The sequence below is a fragment of the Myotis lucifugus genome, unplaced genomic scaffold (genome assembly GCF_000147115.1).
Source record: "Myotis lucifugus unplaced genomic scaffold, Myoluc2.0 scaffold_33, whole genome shotgun sequence".
NCBI lineage: Eukaryota > Metazoa > Chordata > Mammalia > Chiroptera > Vespertilionidae > Myotis > Myotis lucifugus.
The window spans coordinates 3,639,305-3,656,620 of NW_005871081.1; positions in this window are offsets into that span (position 1 = coordinate 3,639,305).

Sequence of the window (17,316 nt, forward strand, 5' to 3'; positions counted from 1 at the left end):
ACATGAAGTCTTATGAAAATAAGTGTCACTCATAATTATTTCAGCCTGTGATCATTTTTTTTTTTAATATTTTTTTATTTTTCGCTTAAAGTATTACAAAGGGTATTACATAAGTGTCCTTTTTTTTCCCCCCCGCCCTTGACACACCCCTACCCTCCCTTACCCCCCAGTGTCTTATGTCCATTAGTTATGCTTATATGCATGCATACAAGTCCTTCGGTTGATCTCTTACTCCCCTCCCTCCTGCCCCCCAACTCTCTCTGGCCTTCCCACTGCAGTTTGGCAATCAGTTTGAGGCAGCTCTGCCTCTGTATCTATTATTGTTCAAAAGTTTGTAATGGTCTTTATTATCCATGAATGAGTGAGATCATGTGGTATTTTTCCTTCATTGACTGGCTTGTTTCACTTAGCATAATGCTCTCCAGTTCCATCCATGATGTTGCAAATGGTAGGAGTTCCTTCTTTTTAACAGCAGCATAGTATTCCATCGTGTAGATGTACCACAGTTTTCTAATCCATTCATCTACTGATGGGCACTTAGGCTGTTTCCAGATCTTAGCTATGGTGAATTGTGCTGCTACGAACATCTGGTTACATATATCCTTTCTGATAGGTGTTTCTGGTTTCTTGGGATATATTCCTAGTAGTGGGATCACAGGGTCAAATGGGAGTTCCATTTACAATTTTTTGAGGAACCTCCATACTGCCTTCCATAGTGGCTGCACCAGTCTGCATTCCCACCAGCAGTGCACAAGTGTTCCTTTTTCTCCACATCCTCTCCAGCACTTGTCGTTTGTTGATTTGTTGATGATGGCCATTCTGACAGGTGTGAGATGGTACCTCATTGTTGTTTTGATTTGCATCTCTCGGATGATTAGTGACTTTGAGCATGTTTTCATATGTCTCTTGGCTTTCTGAATGTCCTCTTTTGAAAGTTGTCTATTTAGATCCTTTGCCCATTTTTTGATTGGATTGTTTATCTTCTTTTTGTTAAGTTGTATGAGTTCCCTATAAATTTTGGAGATTAAGCCCTTATCAGATATGACGTTGGCAAATATGTTTTCCCAAGAGGTGGGTTTTCTTGTTGTTTTGTTGATGGTTTCTTTTGCTGTGCAGAAGCTTTTTATTTTGATGTAGTCCCATTTGTTCATTTTCTCTTTAGTTTCAACTGCCCTAGGAGCTGTATCAGTGAAGAAATTGTTTTGGCATAAGTCTGAGATTTTGTTGCCTTTGTATTCTTCTAGAATTTTTATGGTTTCCTGTCGTACATTTAAGTCCTTTATCCATTTTGAGTTTATTCTTGTGTATGGTGTAAGTTGGTGGTCTAGTTTCATTTTCTTGCATATATCTGTCCAATTTTCCCAACACCATTTATTGAAGAGACTATCTTGGCTCCATTGTATGTTCATGCCTCCTTTGTCAAAAATTAATTGAGCATATTGGTTCGGGCTAATTTCTGGACTCTCTATTCTATTCCACTGGTCTATATGTCTGTTCTTGTGCCAGTACCAGGCAGTTTTGAGAACAGTGGCTTTGTAATACAGTTTGATATCTGGCATTGAGATCCCACCTACTTTGTTCTTTCTCAGGATCACTGCAGCTATTCGGGGTCTTTTTTTATTCCAGATGAATTTTTGGAGAGTTCGTTCTAGATCTTTAAAGAAGGCCATTGGTATTTTAATGGGAAGTGCGTTGAATTTATAGATTGCTTTGGGTAGTATGGACATTTTAATGATGTTGATTCTACCAATCCAAGAACATGGTATGTTCTTCCATCTGTTTATGTCTTCCTCTATCTCTTTTTTCAGCGTCCTGTAGTTTTCTGAGTAGAGGTCTTTAACCTCTTTAGTTAAGTTTATTCCTAGGTATCTTAATTTTTTTGGTGCGATGGTAAATGGGATTGTTTTTCTAATCTCTCTTTCTGAAAGTTCACTATTGGTGTATAGAAATGCCTCAGATTTCTTGGGGTTAATTTTGTATCCTGCTACATTGCCAAATTCATGTATTAAGTCTAGTAGCTTTTTGATGGAGTCTCTAGGGTTTTGTATGTATAATATCATGTCATCTGCAAATAAGGACAGTTTTACTTCCTCTTTTCCAATTTGGATGCCTTTTATTTCTTCTTCTTGCCTAATTGCAATGGCTAATACTTCCAGTACTATGTTGAACAGGAGTGGTGAGAGTGGGCATCCCTGTCTTGTTCCTGTTCTTAGGGGAAATGGTGTTAGTTTTTGACCATTGAGTATGATGTTGGCTGTGGGCTTGTCATATATGGCTTTTATTATGTTGAGGTATGATCCTTCTATTCCCACCTTTCTGAGAGTTTTTATCAAAAATGGGTGTTGGATTTTGTCGAATGCTTTTTCTGCATCAATTGATATGACCATGTGGTTTTTTTCTTTCAATTTGTTTATGTGATGTATCACATTTATTGATTTACGGATGTTGTACCATCCTTGCATCTCTGGGATAAATCCTACTTGGTCATGGTGTATGATCCTTCTGATGTACTGCTGGATCCGATTTGCTAAGATTTTGTTGAGGATTTTGGCATCTATGTTCATGAGGGATATTGGCCTGTAATTCTCTTTCATTGTGTTGTCTTTACCTGGTTTTGGTATTAGGGTGATGCTAGCTTCATAGAATGTGTTTGGAAGTGTTCCATCCTCTTGAACTTTTTGTAGTAATCTGAGGAGGATAGGTTTTAGTTCTTCCTTGAAAGTTTGGTAAAACTCCCCTGAGAAGCCGTCTGGTCCTGGGCTTTTGTTTGCTGGAAGCTTTTTGATAACTGCTTCAATTTCTTCCATAGTTATTGGCCTATTGAGCTTTTTAGATTCTTCCTGATTGAGTTTTGGAATGTTGTATTTTTCTAGGAATTTGTCCATTTCCTCCAGGTTGTCTCGTTTGTTGGAGTAGAGTTGTCCATAGTATTGTTTAACAATCATTTGTATTTCTGGGGGGTCTGTTGTTATTTCGCCTCTATCATTTCTGATTTGGTTTATTTGGGACCTTTCTCTTTGCTTCTTGGTGAGCCTGGCGAGTGGTTTGTCAATCTTGTTTATCCTTTCAAAGAACCAGCTCTTGGTTTCATTGATTTTCTGTATTGTTTTTTTGGTCTCTATGTCATTGATTTCTGCTCTAATCTTTATTATCTCCTTCCTTCTGCTCACTCTGGGGTTTTCTTGTTGCTCTCTTTCTAATTCTTTGAGTTGTAGAGTTAGATGATTAACTACCATTTTTTCTTGTTTTTTTGAGATAGGCCTGTAGAGCTATAAACTTCCCTCTCAGGACTGCTTTCATTGTGTCCCAGAGGTTTTGGATTGTTGTGTTTTCATTGTCATTAGTGTCCAGGATGTTTTTAATTTCTTCTTTGATGTCATCGGTAACCCAATCAATATTTAATAACATGCTATTCAGCTTCCAAGTGTTTGAGTATTTTGGGTTGTTTTTATTGTAGTTTATTTCTAACATTATGCCATCATGGTCTGAGAAGATGCTTTTTATGATCTCAATCTTCTTGAATTTGTGGAGACTTTGCTTGTGACCCAATATGTGGTCTATTTTTGAATATGTCCCATGAGCACCTGAGAGGAATGTATATTCCGCAGCTGTGGGGTGTAGTGTTCTGAAGATGTCAATTAAGTCCATCTGATCTAGTGAGTCATTTAGGATTGCTGTTTCTTTGCTGATTGTTTGTCTAACGGATTTATCCAGTGATGTCAGTGGTGTATTAAAGTCCCCTACTATGATTGTGTTATTGTCGATATCTCCCCTGATATCTTCCAGAAGTTTTCTTATGTATGTGGGTGCTCCTGCATTGGGTGCATATATGTTTACCAGGGTTATATCTTCTTGTTGTATTGATCCCTTTAGTATTATGAAGTGGCCTTCCTTATCTCTGGTTATGGCCTTCACTTTGAGATGTATTTTGTCAGATATAAGTATTGCTACCCCAGCTTTCTTTTCCTTTCCATTTGCGTGAAAGATATTTTTCCATCCCTTCACTTTCAGTCTGTGTGAGTCCTTTCCAATGAGGTGGGTCTCTTGTAGACAGCAGATGTATGGGTCATGTTTTTTTATCCATTCAGCCACTCGGTGTCTTTTATTTGGAGCATTTAGTCCATTTACATTTAAAGTTATTATTGAAAGGTACTTGTTTGTAGCCATTTCTTTTTTGTGTGTGTGTGTGGCTGTTTTCTTTCTGAGCTTGATATTTCTTCTTTTACAACAGTCCCTTTAGCATTTCTTGCATGGCTGGCTTGGTGGTGATAAACTCCCTTAGCCCTTTTTTGTCTGTGAAGCTTCTTATTTCCCCTTCAATTTTGAATGATAGCCTTGCTGGATAGAGTATTCTTGGATTCAGTCCTTTGCTTTGCATCACTTTGTAGATTTCCGTCCATTCTTTTCTGGCCTGATGTGTTTCTGTTGAGAAATCATTTGATAATCTAATGGGAGATCCCTTGTATGTTACTTTCCGCCTCTCTCTTGCAGCCTGTAAGATTCTCTCTTTATCCTGAACATTTGCCATGGTAATTATGATGTGTCTTGGTGTGGGTCTTTTCGGGTTCACCTTGTTTGGGACTCTCTGGGCTTGTGTGACTTTTTTCTTCCCCACCTCAGGGAAGTTTTCTGATATTATTTCTTCGAATAGGTTTTCTAATCCATGTTCATCTTTCTGTTGTTCTGGCACCCCTATTATTCGTATGTTGCTTCGTTTCATGTTGTCCCAAAGTTCCCTTAGGCTCTCCTCCTGTCTTTTAATTTTTTTCTCCATTTGCAGTACAGTTTGAGTGTGTTTTGCTTCCTTGTCTTCTAATTCACTGATTCGGTCCTCCGCTTCTCCCAGTCTACTGTTGATACTTTCAATGGTGTTTTTTATTGCAGCTAACATAACATAATTTAATTTAATGGCTCAGATATAAGCTATTCCAAGAAATGTCTTTTTCTGTCATATTGAAAACTGGGAAGCATTGTGATTATGGAGAAGTATATGATGCAATGATTATTATCTATATTCCATGATATTTTGCATGCAAGAATTGGTTATTATGGCTTATTTTATGGTCAGAAGTTTAAAGCTGATTTTGGAATAGCTATGAGTTTTAGAAACATTACTAAAAATGTATAGAGTTAAATGTATACTAGAGTTCAATTATGGACTACCTCATAAGGAAAATACAGACTCCTTTTTTTCCCGTTTCTGTGCAACATAAATTTTTTGTATTATTCTGCTTCTCATGTACACGGAACAGTGTGAGGGAGCTGTGAGTATGCCCATTAAATAATTTTTTGAAATTTTACCTAGAATTCTGGTAGGCATGATAATGGTTAAAAGGTGTTTGGGGCCAACCTAAGTGTCCATTGATAGATGAATGGATAAAGAAAATTATATATATATATATTACTCAGCAATAAAAAATAAAATATTGACATAACATGGAGGGACCTAGAGGGTATTATGCTAAGCGAAATAAGGCAGACAAAGAAAGATAAATACTGTATGATTTTATTTATATGTGAAATCTAAATGAAACAAAACAAAGGAACAAACAAAACAAAACAAAACAGAAATAGACTTATAGATACAGGGTACAAACTGATGGTTCCAGAGGTGAGAGGGAAGGATGGGTGAAAAGTTAAGGGGAATAAGAAGCACAACTTCCAGTTATAAAATCAATAAGCCACAGAATGTAGTGTACAGCACAGGGAATATAGTCAATAAACCTGTAATAACTTTGCACAGTGACAGATGGTTACTAGACTTATTGGGATAATCACATCATAAGGTATATAAATGTCAAATCAATATGCTGTACACCTGAAACTAATATAATATTGTGTGTCAACTATACTTTAATAAAACATTTTTAAAAAAAATGGTATTTGTGGCTTAACCATTTCAGCAAAATCTTCCAGTGGAACTTACTTTGCTATATTGGAGCTAGAATTCATGATTGCATGTTTCCATTTCAAAAAAGTAAGTACAAAAGAGGAAATCAATCTCTGGAAACAGGCTTCATGTTGAGCAGTCTTGAGGCACTATATAAAATTAATGTGCTTTTCACTTACCAGCTCTTCGAAATCCTCCCTGTTCTTCAGAAAATGGAAACATGAAGTACAAAAGTCCCACTGTAATTACTGCAGATAATTGAAAAGGCTTTTTTGACCTGGTTTGTGTGTGTGTGCGTATGTGCATGTGCATGTGTGTGTGTATGTGTGTGTGCTGCTAAAAAAAGCTTGTCTCTAAAATCAATGCGGAAAAAGACCTGCAAAGAGCTTCCCTTGAAAGCAACACAAATAAAATAAAATAAAAAGAAAGTAACATGGATAATCTCCTTTATCCTTCTAAGTAGCCAGTTATGGACATGGCAATTTTCTCCTGGTCTATAGGACCTAGCTTTTCAGAATGATTCTCTGTTATAGTTCGTGTATTAAAAATAGGGAAAAGTAGCTCTTTCTTACTGTTATTCTGGTTTTATAGTCAATTTTTTGATATAGCAAGTCGCTTAACCTCTAATTTCTAACATACATTCACAAAGCTTATCATCAATAATACTATATGAACATAGGACAAAACATATAATTGCATGGAAACATCACCTTATTCACAATTAACAAGTTATTATCTATGATTTTTATTTTTCCAAATAATGACACTATGGGAGGCAAAACATATACCCAAGTCCCAATGCGTCTAGAAAGTGTACAGAAATCTTAAGTAGCTCATTTCTAAAAAGTTCACTTCATTATCACCCCACATTTTCCTTGGAGACATTTGTTTTTAGTTACATTCAAGACACTGGGTCTCAGAGTAAAGAATCATTCAAGGGAACAATTTAGATAGATGGGTTTATACTAGTATTCTATTTATTCAAAACCATATCATTGAAGAAGAATAAACCTAGTGAATATATGGCATAGCTCTTTGCCTGTATGTCCAAACCCATAGCAATTTATAAAGACATGGAAATTTGATTGTTTCCTATGCTCCAGAACTATTTTCCAAATACTATCTTCTCACAAAGGATTTATGAAGTAAATGGTGTTATTATCCCCTATGCAGAACCATAAGAAAACTGAGGCACAAATTGATTAATTTTTCAAGGACTTGAACACAACTTGCCTACCCCAGTGTACAAACTCCTTATCACCAAGTAATGTTGCTTTCCCACATCGAAGACAATAAGAGTTCAAAACATGACAGAACAATATCAAGTATTTTCAAGTTGTGGTATCTTAAGATGGACATATGCCAAATATTCTCACCAGGGAGAGGGACTAAGGGGAAGTGAAATAAAAGCCAGAATTACTTTTTCTAAAATAGAAAATGTCTGGACAGTTATTTCTTAGTTAAAATCCTATTGTAATTTTTATTTAATTGAACTTGTACTGAACACGTAATATTGCCTGCACAAATTCAAGCCAAAGAACCATCTGTTTTCTTCCCTGTAATGACTTTGCAAACATGTATTGTTTCCAAATTTCTGTAGAATTCCCAAGAGTCTTGTAGAGACATGCTAAGAACTCCATGGTTACAGCTGGCACACCAAATAGTATTTCATTTTCTGATCACTGTGAAGAAAGCAAGAGGCTTTGTTTGTTTATTGAATTTATTGGGGTGGCATCGGTTAATAAAATTATACAGATTTCAGGTAAACAATTCTAAAATACATCATCTGTATGTTGTATTGTGTGTTCACCATCCCAAATCAAGTCTCCTTCCATCACTATTTATCCCCCCTTTATCCTCTTACACCTCCTCCCAGCCCCCTTTCCCTCTGGTAATCACCATACTGTTATCTCTGTGTATGAGTATTTTTTTCTTTTTAATTGTGTTACAAGAAAGGAAGAAAAAGGTAAAAAATCAGCATAAGTTTTGGGCGTCTTATGTAAAGTCAAATCTATTTAAACTGACATGCTCTAAAATTGGCTGCTGATAAAAAGTCTTGTAATCTTTGGTTTCAACATTAGAAAACATGCAAAGGGACTTGGTATTTTCACTAAGATTTTCTGGGGAAAAACATAATACTCTTGTCAAGTAAGCTGCTTTCTGTGATTTAGTCCATCCTTGACCCCCTTCTTATGTTATTCACAAACCAAAACTTCTTATTCTCAGAAACGTACTTTCTGAAATATGGTACTTTCAAAGTTTATTATAAGAAAATGTTTCTTGATTACTTGTACTAGACCTAATCATAGCTATAGTAGTACTTTCAAAACTTATTATAAGAAAACTAGAGGGAGGCCCAGTGCACGAAATTAGTGCATGGGGGGGGGCCCTCAGCCCAGCCTGCACCGTCTCCAATCCAGGACCCCTTGGGGGATGTCCGGTTTAGGCCCAAACCGGCAGTCGGACACCCCTCTCACAATCCTGGACCACTGGCTCCTAATTGCTCACCTGCCTGCCTGCCTGGTCACTCCTAACTGCCCACCTCCCCCTGCCAGCCTGATCGCCTCTCACTACTTCTGCGTGCCAGCCTGATTGCCCCTAACTGCCCACCCTGCTGACCTGGTCGCCACCAACTGCCCCCCCGCCACCCTAGTCGCCCACACTGATCCCCTGCCAGCCTAATTGCCCCCAACTGCGCCCCCGTCGGCCTGGTTGCCCCTCACAGCCCCCTGCCGGCCTGGTCACCCCACGCAGCCTGCTGTTCATTTGGTCATCCCTCACTAACCCAGCAAGATACTTTTAGACATAAGAATGATATGAAAATGTTAGAAAAGAATGAATTGTATAGTTTTTATGTTTTTGCAACCACAACAGGATAGAATTGAAGTGCAGTTTGGAAGAATTCATACCGAGAAAAATCCCTGAAATAATGGAGAAATGGTTTATATGCCAGATAAACAGGAAATAAAGATTATGTATGGGTGGCATGTTTGTACAGATGGCTTGCATCCTTGAAGGGTTTAATTATTTATATATATACTATAGGCCTAGTGCACAAATTCGTGCATGGGTGGGGGGTCCATCGGCCTGGCCCGTGGTCAGTGCGCATCATAGCGATCAGTCGTTCTGGTCATTCTGCTGTAACGGTCGCTTAGGCTTTTATTATATACTAGAGGCTTGGTGCATGAAATTTGTGCACTCGGGGGTGGGTCCCCCAGCCTGGCCTGTGCCCTCTCACAGTGTGGGAGCCCCGTGATTGATCGCCCCAAAGAGGTAGGTCTCGCCCACCTACCCGGGGCTCCTTGATGGATTGCCCCAAAGAGGTACAAATGCTAGTAAAAGTTATGTAAGAAGAGTATTCTTTAGGAATGTGTGAAGTAGCTGTTTGGATAACCATATCTACTGATTATCAGAGCTTGATGATGCTAACTTAAAAACTGCTGTACAATTTCTATGTAATATTTTTATTTCAAATACATCAGGATGAGCCTGGGTCAAGCCAAATCAAGGCATCATATATTTTTTCCATGCAATGCAGTTACTTCTATATTTTTCATTCTCCAGAATGTGAGACTATAACTTCCTGTTGTTTTAAGTCACCCAGTCAGTATTTTGTGATGGCATCCCTGGAGTACTACCACATTTAGAAATTTAGATTCTTTCCCTCCCCCTATTGCAAATTCTCTGCATGGTGTTTTAATTGTGGTTGATTTTGTGTGTTATTGGAGTGGTGTTTCCTTGATGGGCAGAATTTTCTATTCAAAGATGACCATGTTGAGAATATTAGAAAAAGACATGAGCAGTTGTGATTTTTTGAGCTTTTTTTCTATAATTCAGGTTTTCCTTCTGGTGGTCTACTCATCTTCCCTAATTTTTCTTTCCTTTTTTTTTTCTAGGCCATTATTCATGTCATCTCCATGTGTTCATGTCTCCTCTCACTCTCTCTCCCTCCTCTTCTTTTTCACCCCATTTCCTGCTCCTGACCATCTCCATAGTCAGTTTCCTGCCGTCTCCTTTCTGCACAGGAGCTCTGTCAGCCTGTGTGGTAGTGGAAGGGTTGATGGGGTAATGAAGCACACAAAGAGAGAACAAGAAATGGCAGGACAGATGGAGAGCCTGATTCTTCAATGTATCCAACTTGCAACTAAACCCATCCCTTGTGTTTTAAATTTTAGTTACTATATATATTTTTTATTTTAACAGGAAATTTTGTGAATATTTTCAAAATCTGCTTGTTAATTCTTTATAGTTTCTTTGTCCATATATTTTCAAGCTATGTTTTAGCTCATACATAAAACCATAGCTATTAGATAGTCTACCTTTCTAGACAAATCAAGTGTCTTGTTTATTTAATTTTCCCCCATTAAATCACAAGGCTTTGCTTATGGATAGAGTCTCTTTGCCTTGTGCTTAGTTATTTTTGTGTCTGGGTTGCATACTTTTCTTGACATTTGTTTGTGGGACTATTTGGGGGCCAGGAATGAGAAGGCATTTTTTAAGGAGGGTCTTCATTTGTGTCTGCCATGCAACTGAGAGATGTGGCAGCCAAAATCCCTCCCAATAGCATTCTAGGCTCACTCAGTATGGCTCTGGAATGCCAACTCACAGGAAAACACCTTGTCTTTTTATATTCAGACAGGCAATTTTTCACCTCTGTACAGTTCCAGACAGGTGATTTCCCTTGCACTCCTGGGCTAGCAAGGGGTGGTGTGAGGAATGGGAATTTCTGTTTATGTTTACTCTGAGGAAGTAGCCCTTTGGGGGTCCCAATTTATGGGAGGAGAATCTCCTATTATATGCTTCACCTAATCTGCCCTGGGGTTAATTTGACTCCAGTACACTGTGCATCCCCCCCCCCCCCCATTTGGCAAATGTTTTCAGGGCAAAATCAGATTCTGTGCTCAAATTACCTCTGGTTCACCAAGTTTTTCCCATGCTTGCCTAGTTTTTTGAACTGATAAATTCCACTTTCTTTTCAGGATGAGGGTTCATTCAAGTCCTCAGCCTGCCATGTTATTTGTATCAGACACAGTCTTCTATTGGGCAATGGAGTAGTCTCATAGGTACAGTCTTTTCTTTGTCTTTTCCTCTGGGAAGAAGGAGAGAGTTGTTTAGTAGTATTAAATAAAATGCACCTCATTAGATCAGAGGATCAGACAGAGTTCAGATTTATCTTGTTTTCTTGCTTTATTGAGGTATAATCCTATATAATAAAAGCCTAATATGCTAAGTGTCTGACCCATTGGTTCCATTATTTGACCAGTCGCTATGATGTGCACTGACCATCAGGGGGCAGATGCTCCCACTGGTAGGTTAGCTTGCTGCTGGGGTCCAGCCAATCAGACTGGGTAAGACAGGCTGGACACGCCCTGGAGCCCTCCCAGGTTCCCTAACCAGCCCCAGCCTCGCAGCCAGGCTGAGGGACCCCACCAGTGCACTGGGCCTCTAGTTGACAAATAAAATTGTATATATTTACAGTGTATGATGTGATAATTGAATATACATATACAGTGGGGCCTTGACTTTCGAGTGTCCCGACTAACGAGTTTTTCAAAATACGAGCTGTCTCTTGGCCGATTTTTTGCTTTGAGTTGCGAGCTAAAATTCGGGTTACGAGCCAGCTTCAGATACCCCACCGCTAGTTGGCGCAGCGAACATCACAGTGAACGCCACAACATCAGCCCAGCATCACGTGTCTCACTCGTTCACTTTATGATTTGACATACGAGTAATTTGAGTTACGAGCTCCGTCACGGAATGAATTAAACTCATAAGTCAAGGCTCCACTGTACTTTGTGAAATGATTAGCACAATCATGTTAATTGGGTTAATTCACTCCACATAATTACCTTTATATTTATTGTAGTAAGAATGCTTAAGATCTGTTCTCAGCAAATTTCTAGTATTAGTAACTACTATAGTCACCAGGCCTTCTATTAGATGCCCAGAGCTTACTCATTGGATGACTGAAGGCTTGTACCCTTTGACCAGCATCTCCCTATATGCCTCACCTCCAGGCCCTGGTAACTACCATTCTACTCTCCGTGTCTTTGAATTCAACATTTTTTTTTTTTTAGATTCCACAAAAAGTGATATCACTCAGCATTTCTTTCTCTTAGCATAATGTCCTTAGGTTTATCCATTTTGTGGCAAATGGGAGGATTTTCTTCTTGTCTGAATAACATTCCATTGTACATATACATATCTCATTTTCTTGACCCACCCATCTGTGGTTCTTCATCTTGGGTGTTGTGAATATGTGAATACTGCTGCAATGAACATGGAAGTCAATGTAGCTCTTGGAGAGACTATTTTTAAAAACTTGAATGAGATAGAGATGTAGCTGCAGGGAGGCCCCATCCAGGATAACCAGGTTGGAAGTGAGGTATAAATCTTTTTACTGATCCTCCTGAGAAACTTCCCAGCCCATGTGGTAGCCAGCTGGTATCATTTTTTGTTCAATCCTCTCAGATACTCCTGCTCTCCATTCTTAAAAGGAATCCTGAAATTCCAATCCTCTTAAAGTTTTCTCTTCCGGGCATTGTGATTTTGTAAGGTTGTGTTTATCATTCAGATGCAAAGTAAAGAACCAAATGCCTTCTCCAATCCTTTCCAGTCCTGTGGTAAAATGTTCCAAAGGATGAAATGCTTGGTGTTCTAACTCATTGTCTCTTAAAGGGGTGTGGTGGTGCAATGTTTTTTTGCATCTGTGAAGCCACTAAATGCAAATTGTGTTCCAGAGTCATTGTTGCTAGTAAAACAAAACAAACACAGAACAAAACAAAACAAATGGACACAATGATTTCCAAATGCCCTTTGGGGTCAATACCATCCCAAGTTAAATTGCTGTGGTAAAATATCAATCAATTCAATTTGGAAGTGTTGTTTCCTAATTCAAAGAGTGGTTGTTAGAGGTGCATTCATGCCTGGATGTCTGATGAGTGGGTGAAAAGGAAATACTATGAAGATGCAAACTATGAATATGTTCATATTACAGAAAACATACAAATAAGATTTAAAAATTCTTATATCCCTCCCTCTTCTCAAGCTTATAAGGGTAAGAGCTCTCTGTACAAGTGTGGAAGAACAAGGTAGGAGTCTAGACAGAATATACAAAAGAAGGTAAAACAGCTAACCTGAGGTGTAGGTAGTGATTTTAGAAAGTAGAGGAGTTTTTGAGGTTTGAGACATAACTGTGGATGTAAGTGCCAGGAGTAGGTGCCGTCCCTGGTCCCTGGGAAGATAGTGAGCTTGGCTGCAATAAGAGAAGATTTAAGTATTTCCCAGCAGTAAGCACATACCATAATTCTCTTTTATAGAGAAATTGAATAAAAGACTGAAATGCTTCATTTTCCTTTTGGTTAATGTGTGCAATTTGATGTAAATATTTGAAAGAGATGGGAGAAAAACTGTACCAAGACTCAGCTACAAGAATGTTTGTTAAATAATCTATTGTTATTAAGGACACTAATGCTATTTTCATAACGATTTTTGAAAAAATGTCTTTGAAATTCAGAAAACCTCATATTAAAGCCATGACCTTTTTTTTTTTTTTTTTTTTAAAATATATTTTATTGATTTTTTTACAGAGTGGAAGGGAGAGAGATAGAGAGCTAGAAACATCGATGAGAGAGAAACATCGATCAGCCGCCTCCTGCACACCCCCTACTGGGGATGTGCCCGCAACCCAGGTACATGCCCTTGACCGGAATCGAACCCGGGACCTTTCAGTCCGCAGGCCGACGCTCTATCCACCGAGCCAAACCGGTTCTGGCATAAAGCCATGACCTTTTTAATTGGATGTCCACTCAAATAAAAACATACCAGAAAACATTTAATTTGAACATTTTCTATACTGCCAATCAAATGTATGTTATAGGCAGGATAATTACTATTATTATCGAAACCTATGAAAATGACTTTAAAGTTAGTTTGACCATTTCAGAAAAATAATTCTTTTAGATCTTAGTACTTTTATTGAATACTTTTTTCTATGTACTATGCCATGAAGAAATATTTCACTTATCCTATATAATAAAAGCATAATATGCTAAGTGTCTGACCCATTGGTCCACCATTTGGTCGACCACTCGACCAGTAGCAGATGCACACTGACCACCGGGGGCAGATGCTCCGACCAGTAGGTTAGCTTGCTGCTGGGGTCCGGCAGTTCAGGACTGGGCAAGAGGGCCAGACACGCCCTGGAGCCCTCCTGTGGTCCCTCCCCGGCCAGCAGGCCCCCATTGGCCCTGATCAGGACTGGGTGAGACGGCCCCAATCAGCCTCAATCCCTGGCCAGGCTGAGGGACCCCACCCGTGCATGAATTGGTGCACTGGGCCTCTAGTCTAATATAAAATTAAATATTTAAAATTATGATGTGGTATTAGTAAGGTATAAGCAGAAATTGTATTAACATAAAATATTCAGAAATATTGCTTGTGACATGCCCTAGTATTTTATGAATATTAAAATAGTCATTTTATTTTGCATAATTATGTTCTGCTTTTTTGTGTCTCAAGGTATGTACTGTTGTGATTGATTTAGTAATATGCATAGAAATAGCACTAATAATTCCTTCAGTATAACGCAAGGTATAGAACAGGGGTCCTCAAACTTTTTAAACAGGGGGCCAGTTCACTGTCCCTCAGACCGCTGGAGGGCCGGACTATAGTTTAAAAAAAAACTATGAACAAATTCCTATGCACACTGCACATATCTTATTTTGAAGTAAAAAAACAAAATGGGAACAAATACAATATTTGTATTTGCATGTGGCCCGCGGCCGTAGTTTGAGGACCCCTGGTATAGAATGATGATTAGAATACGTTGTATTATATAGCATTTAGAATGGGAATATTTTAGCTCAGATTACATAGAAAATTAAGCTATTAGTTTATAAACTAATTGATATTAAGAAGCTCCATCTGTGTTTTGGTTACATTTTTGAAATTTAGTTCAAAATGTATGTATACACTGTAAACTGAGCTTCATCCTCCTTCATCAAAATACACGGACAGGTGCTTTTAGTAACAATTGCACCACTTTTCAAATATTAGGTCAGGACAGTGACTTGAATTTGCATATAATGTATAGCATGGTAATAAATATATTGGGTTCTAAGGAAGAAGGTGTTTGTTTTTGACTTTGTATAACACATTTGAGCTCTGTTAGGAGAAAATCAACAGCTTTTCAGGGAGCAATAGCCTCTTCTTGCCAGGTTCACACCATGTCAGAGCAGGTCTGTTAAATCACCAGGCAGGAGCTCTGCAGGAGGAAGTGGCAACACGCACTGTGGTTTCACAACATTGAAATTCTGTCAGTTCTCTACATTTTCATGACAGATTCTAGCAGGGGTGGAGGGGAATGAAGCGAAGTGTTTGCCTACAGCTGTGAAAGAGCTTAAGAGGAAAAAGGCAAACAACTTCAAACTATCATTTCCAGAAAACAGAGAGAGAACATCGGCACCATCCAACTGCCCACCATCTGCTCACACATGGGCAATTGGGGACCACCTGTGTGCAAAGGGAGAAGCATGTCAGGCAACAAATACTAGTAGTGGCAGCTGGGACCTGTGGAGGGTGCAAAAAACATATGAAATAAAACAAGCTGCTGGCAGCCCCATGGCTAGTTACCTACTTAAGCAATAAACTAACTTAAGATAATCTTGTGCTTTTACCAGAATACACTTATTGTCATGTTGAAGGTGGAATTCTAAAAGACTGCCTCTGGAAGAAAGAGAATAAACTAGATAATCTGGAAATCTCAAAGCAGTTTCAAATTTGGAAAATATACTTTCCTTAAAATTGCTTACATTTGACAGGCGTGAGATGGTACCGCATTGTTGTTTTGATTTGCATCTCTTGGATGATCAGCGACTTTGAACATGTTTTCATATGTCTTTTGGCCTTTCTTCTGTCTTCTTTCAAAAAGTATCTATTTAGGTCCGTTGCCCATTTTTTGATTGGGTTGTTTATCTTCCTTTTTTTTAAGTTGTATGAGCTCCCTGTAAACGTTGGAGATTAAACCCTTATCGGTGATAACATTTGCAAATATGTTCTCCCATGCAGTGGGCTTTCTTGTTGTTTTGTTGATGGTTTTCTTTGCTGTGCAAAAGCTTTTTATTTTGATATAGTCCCATTTGTTTATTTTCTCTTTAGTTTCCATTGCCCTAGGAGCAGTATCAGTGAAGAAATTGCTTCGGCTGAGATTTTGCTGCCTGTGGATTCCTCTAGTATTTTTATGGTTTCCCGTCTTATGTTTAAGTCCTTTATTCATTTTGAGTTTATTTTTGTGTATGGTGTAAGTTGCTGGTCTAGTTTCATATTTTTTTTTCATGTATCTGTCCAATTTTCCCAACACCATTTATTGAAGAGGCTGTCTTGACTCCATTGTATGTTCATGCCTCCTTTGTCGAATATTAATTGAGCATAGTCGTTTGGGTCGATTTCTGGGTTCTCTATTCTATTCCATTGATCTATATGTCTGTTCTTTTGCCAGTACCAGGTTGTTTTGAGAACAGTGGCTTTGTAATACAGCTTGATATCTGGTATTGAGATCCCACCTACTTTGTTCTTTCTCAGAATTGCTGCAACTATTCGGGGTCTTTTTTATTCCAGATGAATTTTTGGAAAGTTTGTTCTAGGTCTGTGAAATATGTCGTTGGTATTTTAATGGGTAGTGCATTGAATCTATAGATTGCTTTGGGTAGTATGGACATCTTGATGATGTTGATGCTATCAATCCACGAACACTGTATGTTCTTCCATTTGTTTATGTCTTCCTCTATCTCATTTTTCAGTGTTCTGTAGTTTTCTGTGTATAGGTCTTTCAGAATGGCTATCATAAAAAAATCAACAAACGACAAGTGCTGGCGAGGACATGGAGAAAAAGGAACCCTCGTGCACTGCTGGTAGGAATGCAGACTGGTGCAGCCATTGTGGAGAACATTATGGAGTTTCCTCAAAAAACTAAAAAATCGAATCGAACTCCCATTTGACCCAGTGATCCCACTTCTAGGAATATATCTCAAGAAATTAGAAACACCAATTAGAAAGGACATATGCACCCTTATGTTCATGGCAGCACAATTAACCATAGCTAAGATTTGGAAACAGCCTAAGTGCCCATCAGTAGATGAGTGGATTAAAAAACTGTGGTACATCTATACAATGGAATACTATGCTGCAGTAAAAAAGGAGTTCTTACCATTTGCAACAGCATGGATGGAACTGGAAAGCATTATGCTAAGTGAAATAAGCCAGTCAGAGAAAGGTAAATATCACATGATCTCATTCGTTTATGGAATATAATGAAAAACATAAACTGATGAAAAAAAAAAAACAGATCCAGAGACAGAGAAACATCGATCAGACCGTCAAACCTCAGAGGGAAGTTAGGGGAGGGTGGGGGTAAGGGGGAGAGATCA